At 38.8% G+C, this 14,564-nt stretch overlaps 1 long non-coding RNA gene across 1 annotated transcript; it reads right to left on the bottom strand.

Annotated features, from left to right (window-relative positions):
* Positions 1-477: 477 nt before the first annotated feature.
* LOC132071766 (uncharacterized) lies at positions 478-1,107 on the bottom strand. The gene is made up of 2 exons (XR_009418189.1): positions 1,016-1,107; positions 478-797 (listed from the first exon to the last, which is right to left on the bottom strand). It is a non-coding gene; the product is annotated as an uncharacterized LOC132071766 (long non-coding RNA).
* Positions 1,108-14,564: the final 13,457 nt, after the last annotated feature.

The following is a 14,564-nucleotide window of genomic DNA, read 5'->3' on the forward strand; positions in this document are numbered from 1 at the left end:
AAACAAGGTTCTAAATTTGAAAATTTTGACTTCATGTAAAATTTTGAATTCCTTTAGAATTATATCAGCTTATAGGGTCTCATTCCCCCTTTTTTATTTTTTGAAGGGGGTTTCAAATAATGAAATATATTATTTCATATAGGTTGCAATTTTAGAAAAAAATTATATAAAGAAACCTAAAGATACTGCTTTGTCTTTGATCCTAAATGATCCAAATAAAATGTAATAAAATTTTCCAGTCATATCTCTGTGATTTCACAAGGGAGAGGTGTATGTATACTAAAAGTCATACTCTGTATTTTTGCAGGAATTTAGTAAAATTATTCCAGTTTATTCTACAATATTGTGAAGTAGAGAAAACTATGGATTTTTCCCTCTATTAACAGTTTGATATTAGATCCTGATCTAGCCAGTCATATGTATACTCTGCACACAAATAACCTTCAGCAAAAGGAATTTGCAAGAACACATAAAGAAATAAGAATGTTTATATATTTCACATATCGTATGTAGCAGTTGTGCAAGCAGTGATATTTACTTCATAAGTGGACATGCTTTTAATTTAATTAGGTTACTTAAACCCCATCAATTTTTCAGTAGAAGCAGCTTGTCAGTAATAATCTGATTGATTGCAACATGAGAAAATAGACACTGCAAAAAGCTCAAGATGTTAGACAAATTCCATGGTCCAATAAACATAAATTTGACAGATGGAACTTGCTGGCATGGGATCTTTCCAATCTTATCATTCAAAACAGACCAGACATTTGTGAAGATGTTATCTTCAGACCAGCTACCTAGAATGGAATTGACAAACAGAGTGAAATCCCATAAACTGTTTACCAACCACCATCAATTATACGGTTTTGGTATTCTTGGATATCTGTGGGTAGTACAGCCAGCAAGCAGAGCTCTGTGGAGCTAATCTAGTACTGCTCAGCTCACAGGTCACATCAAGTGGTTCCAGACTGCCCAGCTCACATCATGTTGTCATCATACTGCAAAGCTCCCATACCTTCTCAGTGATTTCTCATGTGCAGCTCTGCACAACACTGACTCCTTCTTCTTCACAAAGCAAACCCCAACACTCTTCACAACACTCCAAACTCCATCTCTCCCTACACCCAGCTAACCCACTCTTTTGTAGCACTCTTCTTCTTCTTATTGGACACAGCTGTGGCCTGTTAAGGGCAGGCCTGTTCCTAATCTTTGGTGATTAGTACAGCTGCAACTCCTCAGGGATGATATTGCCTTCTGTGTTGCCTTCTGATATAAGGCAAGGCAACCTGGTTCTGAGGAACAGCACAGCGACCCAAACTCTCTAGGGTCACTCAGGCCAAGGAGCATGAAGACACCAATGTGGTGGACGGTCTAAAGGGCCTTTATTATCTCATCTCGTGGGGTTTTATAATCTAGGGGGTCTTCTACATCAGAGGGGGTCTGTCTTTACCATCTATGGTTAGTAAGGAGTGGAAAGTTACTGGGTAGGGAATGGAAAGTTACTGGCGCTTGGTTTAGGGAGGCTACATTCCTGTGATAATTTCTTATCTAAGGGGAACAGGAGTCCTGCCTTCCCGTTACACCGCGAGATCTTCCGATCGCCTGTCCCTATCTACCACACTTCTGCACTATTTTCTTACATTCTATCCCTCCACAACATCAAATGCTTCCAGACTGCCCAGCTGACAGGTCACATCAAACAATTCATGTCATGTTCACACCTTCAGCAGAGCTGCCCCATGTCTTTCAGAGATATCACTTCTGAAGACTTTGGTCAAGAACACATCAGACCTCTAGGTATTCTCAAGAAGGGAGAAACAGATTGTTAGTAGGAAGAATGTACTTCCATTTAAGCCATTTGGTGATTTTTCCACTCTTTTCTTTAGATAAACCTGACTTTCACCATAATAATTGTTCAGTGAACTTCAAATGAAGTGAATGACTGCAGTTGGGATAAAGTTGTAGTTTACAATCTAAATTCTGTGGTTACTGCTCTGGTTATTGAAATTTTTGTGTAAGAAGAAAATATATGATGGGACTTTATCCTGAGGAAATGTGTTGCCAGTGCACAAAGATGCACAAAAATGCACAAAATTTAGGCTAAGCCATCGGGGTATACGTTATTAAAAAATGAGAGAGATGTGAAGCCATGGACATTTAGATCTGCCAAGATTTACAAAAATACTGTCAAAACACTGTAGAATAAGTAGTTCTAATAGTATTGACATAATTTATTATTCTCATAATATTATCAATGAAGAGAATTCTGGCTAATATACCCTGAATTTTTCCTAGAAAGCAAATATAATCTCTTCAAGATTGGCACTGAAACTGCACAAAGAATTCACACTTAGAATAGCAGGGATCTACATCAAAATATTCCACAAATTTACATAAAATTTTAATTACTTTAAAAAAGGAAAATATAATATTTAATTTTTATACAGCAACTTCAAATAATGAATTATTCTTCCTCTTAATTTACATTTATACAATTCATTCATTTTATCATCCCTCCAACATGCCATAAAACTAGCTGTTGACTGCTCAGAAAATGGATATAGCAGTAGCAAAAAGCCAATAGTGATCATGTATAGCATTTCTTTTATATATTGCTCCCCCACTCTGTGGGTATGCCATCATTTCTACAGATCCCTTAGCTGGTATCAGGTAACATATTTGGCTCTGCAAATTGCACCAAAGGAGTCTTTTATTATGCCCTCAAATTTTTGTTTACAGGGAAGCAAGCAATCACAGACTTTTTCAGAGCCACAGAAAAATTTTTGGCACCCCACAAGTCACTCAGGAAAGTGCATATCACCAGCAATAAGATGGCAGCAGGTACTTTAACTTGACCACCTTTATCCACACAAAGAGACAGCATTTGTGACTCAGATTAAAAAACCACACTTGACACCACAGTGTTTAGGTAAAGGAGCATTTTTTGCTAGTAGAGTTTATGATATCTTGGTTATATCTCATTCTGACACTTTAATTAGAAACTTAGACTTAATGCTTTTATCTTTTCTATTCTGTGATAAATGCAAGCAGTAGTTTAGTTGAGGTTTCTAAACATATTCAGACACTTCAAGATGCAGACAAAACTGTAGTACGATTTACGAAATGCTGTAGAAACTAATTAGGAATTTAATAGCCAGGTGCTTCTGAAATTCAAATTGGGTGGATATTTAAATTTTTAACAGCCCCTTTCAAATAAAAAACTAAGTAGTATAGGCTCTAGAAAAAAATAAGGATATTTAATCTTTTAAATTAAATTTCAAATTTAACAGGCTGAGCAAATTTATTTATTTTGTTGTTTATGTCTCTGATTCAGATTGCTTTGCTCTTTATGTAGCAGTGCAGTGAAAATCTCCGCATGCAATAATGCAATTCAGTGCAATTTATTTTTCATAGTGGCTTTTATATCATATACTTTAAAACCATCCATTTTTTGTATGATAGACCTTATGACAGTGAAAAATGAACAGTTTAACAACAGTAAAGAAAATATATTTTATTTTCAAAGTAGATAATTTGTGACATCCTGGGAGAAAAAATTAGCTGTGGTGGGTTGACACTGGTGGGGTGCCAGGCGCCCACCAAATCTGCTCTATCTTTCTCAGCTGGACAGGAAAGAGAAAATGTAACACAGGGTACATGGGTTGAGATCAGAGCAGGGATCACTCACCAGTGAATGTCATGGGCAAAACAGGTTTGACTTGGGGAAATTATTTTAATTTATGAAAAATCAATGGGAAAACAGTAACGAAAAATAAAATCAAATCTTAAAAACCCCTTCCCCCTATCGGTCCCTGTAGGGGGATACAGTATGGGTAAATGAAGGTGGTATAGAATGTAATCTTATCCCTCAATGAGTTGCAGCTGAACCAATTACTAAAGATTAGGAGCAGGCATGATGTTAACAGACCGCACCTGTAGCCTGTTAATAAGAACAAGGGGTATAAAAGAGTGGATTGGTGGGCTCTGGAGTCAGATGACTGCTGCAAGGACCAAGAAGAGCTAGTGCTTAGAGGAACTGCTTACTGAAAACATTGAGGAGGCATGAAACTCTGGTAGTATGGAATACTTGTGCTATAATGATACTAGAACTCTTGTTATTTGAGACAACAGGTCCCTTGTTCACAGCCTCAGGAGCAGTCCACCATTCCCTACCAGCTCCCAGTGCAGCAGCACAGGAACATGAGCTGTGGTCATTTCTTCACCTGTTGTCTCTGCACCTCTTTTCTCCTCAGGGGATGGACCCCTCACACTCTTGTCCTGATCCAGAGAGGGGGGGCCCCTTCCATGGGAGACAGTCCTCCATGAGCTTCTCCAAAGTGTGTCCTTCCCTCAAGTTGCAGTTCTTCATGAACTGCTCCAGCATTGACTTTCTGTGGTGTGCAGCCCTTCAGGAACAGCCTGGGTCCCCTATAGGGTCACCCCAGAGAGGGCTCCTCTCTCCAAGGGGCCGCAGGTCCTGCCAGGAGCCTGTTCCAGTGCAGCTTCCCACCGGGTCACTGCCTGCTTTGGTCACCCGCCTGCTGCACCACAGAGCTCCATGGGCTACAGGGGCTTCCCTGTGGGCTGCGAGAGAATCCCTGCTTTGGCACCTGGAGCACCTCCTCTCCCAGCTTCTTCACTCCCCTTGGTGCCTGCAGAGTTGTTCCTCCCACACATTCTCACCCCCCTCTTCTCTGGCTGCAATTGCTTCTGCACTGTAACTTTTCCTCTTGCTAAACTGTGCTATCCCAGGAGCTCTCCCACTGTCGCTGCTGGGCTCATCCATGGCCTGTGGGGGAATCAGTCTTGGAGCCAGCTGGCATTGGCCTTGTTGGACATGGAGGGAGCTTCTGGCAGCTTCTAAGAGAGGACACCCTGGTGAGCCTCCTGATGCCAAATCCTGGCCACAAAAAGCCACTACAGCACTACACTGTGTTTCAAGCGTAATATGAAAAGCCATTTGATGGTGTTCCTGGTACAAAGTGAAAAAAAAGCGATAAAGAAATATTTAGTAAGGAATTAAAATATGAAAATCTTCTAATAACTTTGGTTCTACAAGTGAAAATGACTATAAAATTATAAAATTCACTGATCATTAATTTTCCTTGTTATAAAAATGTAGTTTTAAAGTAGGAAAACTAAATTTGGTGATTAGTGGAAGGGTAGCTTGCCTAGTTGGGGACAACTGAGTGAAATATTAAGAGTAGATATAGTGCATGTATTTTCAATAAAATAACCTCAACTCAATAGTAAATTTTTGGTGTTCATATAACTGATGAGAAGGTATCTTTCTGTGAAGGAGTTCTTAGGGGTAGAGGTTAAATGTTGGTGCATATAAAAGAGGTAAATGCCTCAGGATTTAAAATACAGTCCTTGAAAGCAGTGATGGAGTTTCAAATCCCCTAATATGGTCAGTGCAATATGTTCTACATTGATTATCTGATTACAGCACTATTGAATGTCACAGGAGGATTTTCTTTCAGTCTCTTCTTGTGACTTGTTCCATGCTGTATAAGATATCCATTACTTCTTTGGATCAGATTACTGTAATCAATAGGTTTAAAATTATCTTGCAGATAAAGATTTTGAACTAAAAAATATCATACCCTATTTAGAAATAGGAGACTCTCCTTCAGAGTTTTATTGAAAAATAGCAAACTGCTGAGTGTGCGGGTTCTTTTTTTACTTTTGATCAGAGTTTAATAACATTGTATTTCAATAAAGTAAATTTTTTTTCCTGAAAGTTCACATTTCCAGCCCCTAAGTTTAAGAAAAGTTAACACAACCTTAAAAAAACAATAGCTATGAGAAGGCATTTCACTTATTATTAAATCTGGCTGTTCTGAAGTCCCTGACATTTTGTATCGTATTGGAATGATACAATATCATTCCAATATTTTGTGTAATGTGAAATTGTGCTTCATCCATTACAAGCCTACATATGTTTAACGCTTCAAGTTCTCAAGGAAAATATAGGAATGATATCTTTATCTCTGAGGAGATTAGTATATTCTTACATTTAAATAAAAGAACAACCTGTATAAAACTTTCAAAATGCCACCTTTCCAATGAGAATTTTGACCACCTAGTTTCTAACGTTTGCTGATGCCAAATGGTATTTTTTGAATTCCAAAACTGTTAAAGAAATCTGATTCACACTGATGGGCTGCTGAGAAGACTTCATCAATTAGATAAAACTTGTTAATTGCAGCTGAAACCTGAAACAGATGCCTCTGTGACAGTGTGGATTCTAAATTTTGCTAAGCCTGTCAAGACCTGTATTTTACTTGTATTCCACGATCTGTAAAATTATTATGTTCTACAAATCCCGATGTATGTTTGAGATATAAAATGACTGACCAAAAAAAAAAAAAACAGATGGAGATGACTGTTGTAAAACAGATGCTGTGATAAAGCTCATCCTGAAGCCTGATGGAATGATAATGCCTCCACTGACTGAAGGTGTGCATTATTACAGATACAACCAAAACAGTCCAGAAGTGGAGCTGTTGTGCAGCCAGCATCCTTGAAGGTTTCCAAGACCAAACTGGATAAAGCCCTGAGCAACCCAACCTGAGCAGAGTTTTGTCCCTGCTTCAAGAAGGGCTTGTAGTGGAAACCTGCTGAGGTCCCTCCCAGCCTGAATTGTCCCATAACTTTTGGTATCAACCCTGTTTGCACTTTGCAATGACACAGATTTCTCAGCTTGTCCTGGGTTCCCAGAATTTTGGTCTTGTTGCACGGACAGCCACATACAAATTGTTAAAAAAATAAATATATAATTCATGGAATTTTGAATAGGATAATGCTCAGTGTTGTTGTTATCTTATTGTATTTCATATTTCTCGAGTCCCATCTTAAACTCCATACCTTCTTGCTGGTCCTATTATGCAGCTCCTTTCTGCAGCACAGTTCCTCATGGTTTCCACAGGGGCTCCTCCTGGGCTCTCGACCCAACCCCCTTTTATCCCAGAGCCCTTCACAAGCTACAGCTGCTGCCCAACTAAGGACTTTGCAGCTGTAGCTCATTTAGAATAGCTGGGACCCACTTATCTAACACATAGATCTTACAGGGACTCTCTCCACATTTCCCCCTTTTTCTATTACTAACAAATATAGTCAAATACAGTATAGATATTCAAGTACAATATATGCATTTCCTTACAATACACACACAAATACAATACACACATTCCCCCATGACTCAAAGGTCATGTACAACACACAGCTTCTTGACTCAAAGGCCATATTTCTCACAGCTCCTGGCTGCCACAGCTCCTTGATCCAATAGCTATGTTCTTCTCTACAGCTCTTCAGGCTGCTACAGCTCTCAGGCTGTCCTATTTTCCACAGCTCTTCAGGCTGCATACCTATCTTCCACAGCTCTTCAGGCTGCTACAGCTCTCAGGCTGTCCTATTTTCCACAGCTCTTCAGGCTGCTACACCTATCTTCCACAGCTCTTCAGGCTGCTACAGCTCTCAGGCTGTCCTATTTTCCACAGCTCTTCAGGCTGCATACCTCCATCACGTCGGGGTCACCAATTATTGTTGTTATCTTATTGTATTTCATATTCATATTTCTGGAGTCCCATCTTAAAGTCCATACCTTCTTGCTGGTCCTATTATGCAGCTCCTCTCTGCAGCACAGTTCCTCATGGCTTCCATAGGGGCTCCTCCTGGGCTCTCGACCCAACCCCCTTTTATCCCAGAGCCCTTCATGAGCTACAGCTGCTACCCAACCAAGGATCCCACAGCTGTAGCTCATCCAGAGCAACAGGACCCACCTATCTAATACATAGGACTCTCACTACATATATATATTCACAAGGACTCCTTTATAACAATACATATATTCAGGCCCCTACATTTCCCCCCTTTTCTTTTAACAATTTCTCAATTACACAGTTACAATATCCATATCTGTCCCAGCTCCCAGGCTGCCACAGCTCTCGGCTGTCCGGGGGATTCCATACCTAATACATATATTCAGGCCCCTACATTTCCCCCCTTTTCTTTTAACAATTTCTCCATTACACAGTTACAATATCCATATCTGTCCCAGCTCTCAGGCTGCCACAGCTCTCAGCTGTCCTATCTTCCACTGTCCCAGCTCTCCGGCTGCCACAGCTCTCGGCTGTCCGGGGGATTCCATACCTTCTCCTTGGCTGCATGTTCTTTATCACGTCGCGGTCACCAATTGTTGTTGTTATCTTATTGTATTTCATATTTCTGGTGACCCATCTTAAAGTCCATACCTTCTTGCTGGTCCTATTATGCAGCTCCTCTCTGCAGCACAGTTCCTCATGGCTTCCATAGGGGCTCCTCCTGGGCTCTCGACCCAACCCCCTTTTATCCCAGAGCCCTTCATGAGCTACAGCTGCTACCCAACCAAGGATCCCACAGCTGTAGCTCATCCAGAGCAACAGGACCCACCTATCTAATACATAGGACTCTCACTACATATATATATTCACAAGGACTCCTTTATAACAATACATATATTCAGGCCCCTACACTCAGTATCTTAAATCATTCAACAGCCTCTAGTATGCAGAGATTACCTGGGGAGCTATCAGTACACAATGTGGATAGTCACAGTGCCGCAAACTTTTAAAAACTGTCTGCACTAAGAATGTAACTTTAAAAAATCTTGGCTTTCATCCTTATGAAACTCCATACATGTTGCCACAGTGTTTGTGAAGAATTAATCTTTTATCTTCACATATGTAGGATCCACAGCTTAGTAATATATCTTGGAGTTGAAAGCCTGTATGCTATCAGTAGAGATCATTCCAATATGATACATTAGGCTTGAAGTATGATCTCAGAAAAGCAAGATGATTTTTGTTTTTGGAATGCAAGTCTACATCATCTGTAAAAGAATTCTTCTATTCTTTCTGTAAGGAATGTTGCATCCTTCATAAACACTCTCTTCACCTTCTTTGGAGATATTTCAATATTTTATTCAAATATAAAAGAAAGTATATTATATATTCAAAATGAGTTAGTGATAACTAGAAGAAAAACAAATCAAGACAATGACTTTTATGTTTGTGACAAGGAGATAAAACTGTCAAGTTTGTTCCACAAAGACTCTGTTTTGTCTCTCTACGTGTCCACTCTCATAACTTGAGTGTTGTGAGACAGACTGTGGTGTAGATTTTGTCTGGCCTGGCTGGCATGAAGAAAGCTCTGCTGAAGAAAATGCATTTTTATACTACTGTGTAATACATGCCCTTCATCAAGGAACATTAAAACATCACTCTCTTGGTAATTTCCGTATTATATGGATAAGATGTATTATTTTAAACAACCTGTTAGAAATCTATCATCTTTGGGACTATGGACTCTCAAGGTACCCCAAGTAGCTGAAGACAGGCTAATCAAATAGATTTTTAAGCTCAGTTTATCCTTCTCTGCATAGCTCAATTTGGGGTTTGAATGTTATCACAGAAAATATTGTGTATTTGCACAGTACCAACAGTTGATTATACTCTTTCCAATAAATATTACATGAAAACCAAATCCTAACAGACTTTTAGCCACAGCCTTTTACATTACTAAAATAAGCTAATTAACATTTTGAAATTCTTTCATAAACACAAATGAGAAATTTTTCTTATTTTAAATTTCCACATCATCTAACTTATACTGTTATTCCTGAACTATTTCTGTTGTTGGGCACTTGATATTTTATTTAATTTAACATACTCTATTGGTTAACATTACATCTACATTACTCAGAGTATCATTTTCATATTGGATAGATTTATTCATCACACTTTATAAATGTGTGTGTGTGTGTGAGGCATTCACCCTCGACTCTTAATATAGCAGTGAAGTCAGCACTTTTAGGGTGACACTCATCTTGATCTGTTTTCAATTGACTGCTTTTGTATGAGATGAATTATGCTCAAAAAAGTACTCATTTGTCTGATTAGGTTTAAGCATGCAAAAGAATGGCTCAGATATAGAGGATCTTACTGTAAATGCTGATATTTGATAAGATGCATCAGCTCTCCCAAATCCACAATTGAACACATATGAACCATTTCCAGCAATCAGCTTGCAGTCTATGCACATCTGTTGCATTCAAAATAAAAAGACAATAAATTATCTAGAGATAAATGATCAAATTAAATGAATAAAACTCCTGCTAATTATCAAATAATGTTCAAATATTTTGTCCTCTAAAATAGCACAGTAAAAAAATAATTTTACTCTGAAATTAATGTAATGCTAAAAGTGTTTATTTCCTTTCAGCAGAGGGAGCTTAGGATTGCATAGGACATATGTGCTTCCCAGCTTCATGTTAAATTATATTCATTCCAACTATAAAAAACCTTGTATCCTGAAAAGCCCCTCTTGATGCTTGATTATCATGCATTTTCAATCATTATCAATTAACATTTTACAAAAATAATTATCTTGTATTATATTCATTAATGAAATCAATCACTTCTTTCATACAGGAAAATATCCCATTACATACCTACTTCACTTTTATGACCAAGACCAATACTTAATATAGGGATATCCAGGTCAACATTAGCAACTAAGAGAACATTTAAGCAGGCATCTCAAAAACTTAATTTCTGTTTGAAAGCCCCCATTAAAAATGATTGATGAACTCTTTGATTAAACAATAAACACTTTCATGTAGGTGCCAAACACAAAGTGACCAAGATGTTAGGTTGACAGATGCAGTAGATCATGTTCCAGGCCTTTTTTTTTCCTTTTCCTTTTTGACATGAGCTAGTTAACATTTCAATCACCTAGGAATTAGGAGCTTTGAGCACCATTGATCAGCATCAGCACTAACCATTGACCTTGCCAACACAGTAGCTAAATTTCTGAAGCTGTCTACAGAACTTCTCAGTCAGCTTTGCAGCAAATGTCAGTCTCCATCTCTGCATTTTTTTTAAAGCTTGGTCAGCAATCTGTAGTCTTTAGGTTTTGTAGTATCAAAGGAAACTTTGTCTGAGCCCTGCTGTGGAATGGTATTGTGGGTCTGAGAGTTCTGCTGGTTAGGGTGTTGAATTTTAACAGAATACTTCTCTCTTCAAATCAGATCTATTTGCAGATTAAAATCTCAAATAAAAAAAAAAAGTCATACAACCATATTGTTTTCTTCTGATTCAGCACACAATAGTCTCAGGTGTTATTCTGAGAATAAATATCAGGATCAGAGGCTCTATGAGTGAAACTGTCTCCAAGCTCTCCCTGCAAAGAAGGGTCTCTGCTCAGTGCCCTTGATCATTTCATGGTCCAAGGGTGGTCAGGCATGAGCCAGGCGTGGACAAGGTGGGAAAGTGGAGGCAGTAGCTTGGTTTGTCACCCACGACACCCACTGGCACCTCTGCAGCCCTGTGGAAGCAGGTATGGAAACTGCAGATGTGTCCAGGGAAATGAGCTGTGCTTTAGCTCTGATAATACACCTAGCAAGCCATGGCTTGTCTCACATAGCAGATTTGTAGATACAAATGGAAATTTAATCTGTCCTGTTGATCAGTTTCTAAAGGTAACCTTTGTAATATGGGGGAAAAAATTTCTGGTAACAAGGCTGTAACTTTGACCATGATTACCTATATAGGTAAATATTGTGGTATTTGCATTAGTTTATTGTTTGGGATTGAACTCCAGTAGAAGGTGAAAAGTCTATCTTCTTCTCTTTTTGTAGAAATTACAGCCCAAAAAGGTTACTACCCCTAAATGAACAGAACCAAAATGTATGAAACAAGATACAGCCCACAAGAGGGGATGCATTTCAGAAACATGCCTTCCTCCTACACAAGGATAAAATATTGGTATGGATACAGCTGGTATTGCACTTCCTGCCACCACAGAGGAAGTTTATATTTCAGGGAATTTTCAAAGACAAAATAGCAAGAACATGTAAATATAATATAAGCTCTTTGCCTTTGTATTGGATTTTTTTCCTTGGTAGGTGCTGTCATTTTCTTCAACAAAATGACAGGCCATCAAACAAGGAATTAATGTTTTCCAGAGTTACATTTGTTCTTTCTTTTATGGTTGATATATAATTATAAGAGGTAGTACCTGTTTTCTTTGTTATTGATCTCAGAGAAGGGGGTTTTTTGTAAGCAGAAATATTTGCAACAAAACAATTAAGGACCCTGAAAGGGCCTTGCACCGACAGTCTGAGCTTTTCTCATGCTCTGGAAAGAGGATACAGAGAAAATTAACACAGGTGAAATATCTATGTAATAAAGAATGAAAGAAATCTGACTTCTCTGAGCTCCTATGATCCTACAATGTATTTCTGGCAAGTGAGGACCATCAGCCTTTCCTCTAACTGCTAAAAAATTGGAGAAATCCCTCTCAGCTCTTGCCTCTCATCTCGGCTGCTGCCAGCATAGTGACACGAGCTCTTTGCTAGCGTGTGCTTGCCTGGCAAGCAGCAATGTTTGTGTGCTTCTCCAGGAGGAAATGCTTCTCTGCCAGTGTGCACAGTGCCCAGGGACTCCCAAAAACAGAAATCTGTTTCCCCCAGGAGGGGAAATGACCTTTTGGTTTCCAGGCCTGACTGGAGGGTTTGCAAGGACAGCAGCAAAAGCTGACACATCCAAGCAGCCACAGAGGCTGGGGAGGTGTCTGAGCTCTTAGGCACACAGTTTTCTTGCCATTTAATTCACATTTAGACAATTATTCACACAACTGGAAGGGGCAAAACTATGTTTTTAAATAAAAGCCTGACCTTTGCAGACATGATGACATTTGCCAAAGGGAACATGCCTTTTTCTTAGCATTTTCCAAGCACACATTACAGTGTGTTTTATATAGTTCAAAGTTTCTAGGAGAGAGAGAAAAAGGAAAGAAAGGGAGGAAGCAAATACATTTTTAAATATACACATAAATTTGAACACAAATGCTGCATCTATAGCTGGATTTAGAAATTAAAATTGGAGAGGGTCTCTGAAGTTATTAAGAGAAATCCCCTCCTGTCACACACATTTTACTTTATGTTAGCACAGTAGCATCTTCCTTACACATAAGCATGAGCCTATTCACATGCAGTAACTGTTGATCAGAGTTGTATTAGATATTCTTCTCACCACATATCTACTGATTAATGCAGATGCACTGTGACTATTATTTCCCTCCTACTTTCAGTGGGATGAAGGAAAAGTGAGTTATGTAAAGCTCCCAGTAATTAAGTTTTCTTGAACTAGTGAGCTAGCACATCAAAAGAGAGAATGACCACAAACTATAATGTGTTTCACTCCAAACTTTTTTCTTTACATTTCTAATGCAAAACAAGGATCTTGTTAAATTAAAACAGATTTGCTGGAATAAATTTAATTAGGTTCACACAGCATGTTATTTTTCATTTTCACAACTTTCATGTCTAACTCTGTCGCTCTTTAATTTTCATTGTTAGGGTGTGGTTTTTTCTCTGTTTCCAGCTTTTGGTTTTGTATTTATGAAGAACGGCCACTAGAGTGCTGCAAGTATCCATTGAAGCTGCAGTTGAGTACATTTACCGTCAGTATTTCAGTTTCAGAGATACTTTTAATATATATTTATTATACACACATCTTCTTTTAAAGTAGAGTTTGGTGCTAAGTAAATAGCTAGAAAAATTTAAAATGTCTATGTACATAAGCTAAATCAGATCTGATACTTTTGTGTGTATGGAAAAGATGCATATGACTGCTTACCACGTAGTTTACTATTCCATAATAGTTTAGAGGATTGCCAGTTACATTATGCACACCATTGTGATTTAAAGGGTTACCAAGTAACCACTGTTAAGTACCCATTTTCTTGTTTAAGCTGTCTGTAGCATTATTGATGCAACTATAATGTGAGTGCCTCAGGTCTGTTGTCAGTTTCTGAATTGAGACTTACAGATGATACAGACAAAACTTGTTTCTGAAACTTATTTGAGTAGTAATATGAAAATCCTCATAGAAATCTCAGTCCTTACTCAAAGTTTTGGCCAAATCTGTTAAACAGAACAAGTCCAAGAAGGAGTCACAATTTTCTGGGCCAAAAGGGGTACACTTTCCTTCTCTGGGATAAGCATTGAATCCAATAAAAGACAACCACTCACGCCTGACCTAACATGGAATCATGAAGTCATAGATTCATAGAATGGTAGAATCATGGAAACATAGAATGTTGTGCATTGAAAGGGACTTTAAAAGATCTTCTAGTTCCAACCCTCCTGCCATGGGGAGGGACACCTTCCTCGAGACTGGGTTGCTCAAAGCCCTATCCAACCTGGCCTGGAACGCTACCAGCAAAGGGGCATCCACAACTTCTTTGGGCAAAACATTCCAGTTCCTCACCACCTCTGTCTGTCTATTCTAAACCAATTCTCTTTCAATTTAAGGCCATTCCTCCTTGTTCTATTACTAGAGACCCTTTTAAAGGGTCCCTGACAGGTTTCTTCAGGGCCTCTTCAGGTACTGGAAGGGTTTATAAGCTGGAACTGTCTCTTCCCCCAGCTGTACAACCTCAGGTCTCTCAGCCTGTCTCCACAGGAGAGGTGCTCCAGGCCTTGCATCACCTTTGTGGCCACATCTGGACTCACTCCT

Source organism: Ammospiza nelsoni, chromosome 3, assembly GCF_027579445.1.
Source record: "Ammospiza nelsoni isolate bAmmNel1 chromosome 3, bAmmNel1.pri, whole genome shotgun sequence".
In the NCBI taxonomy this organism is placed as follows: domain Eukaryota; kingdom Metazoa; phylum Chordata; class Aves; order Passeriformes; family Passerellidae; genus Ammospiza; species Ammospiza nelsoni.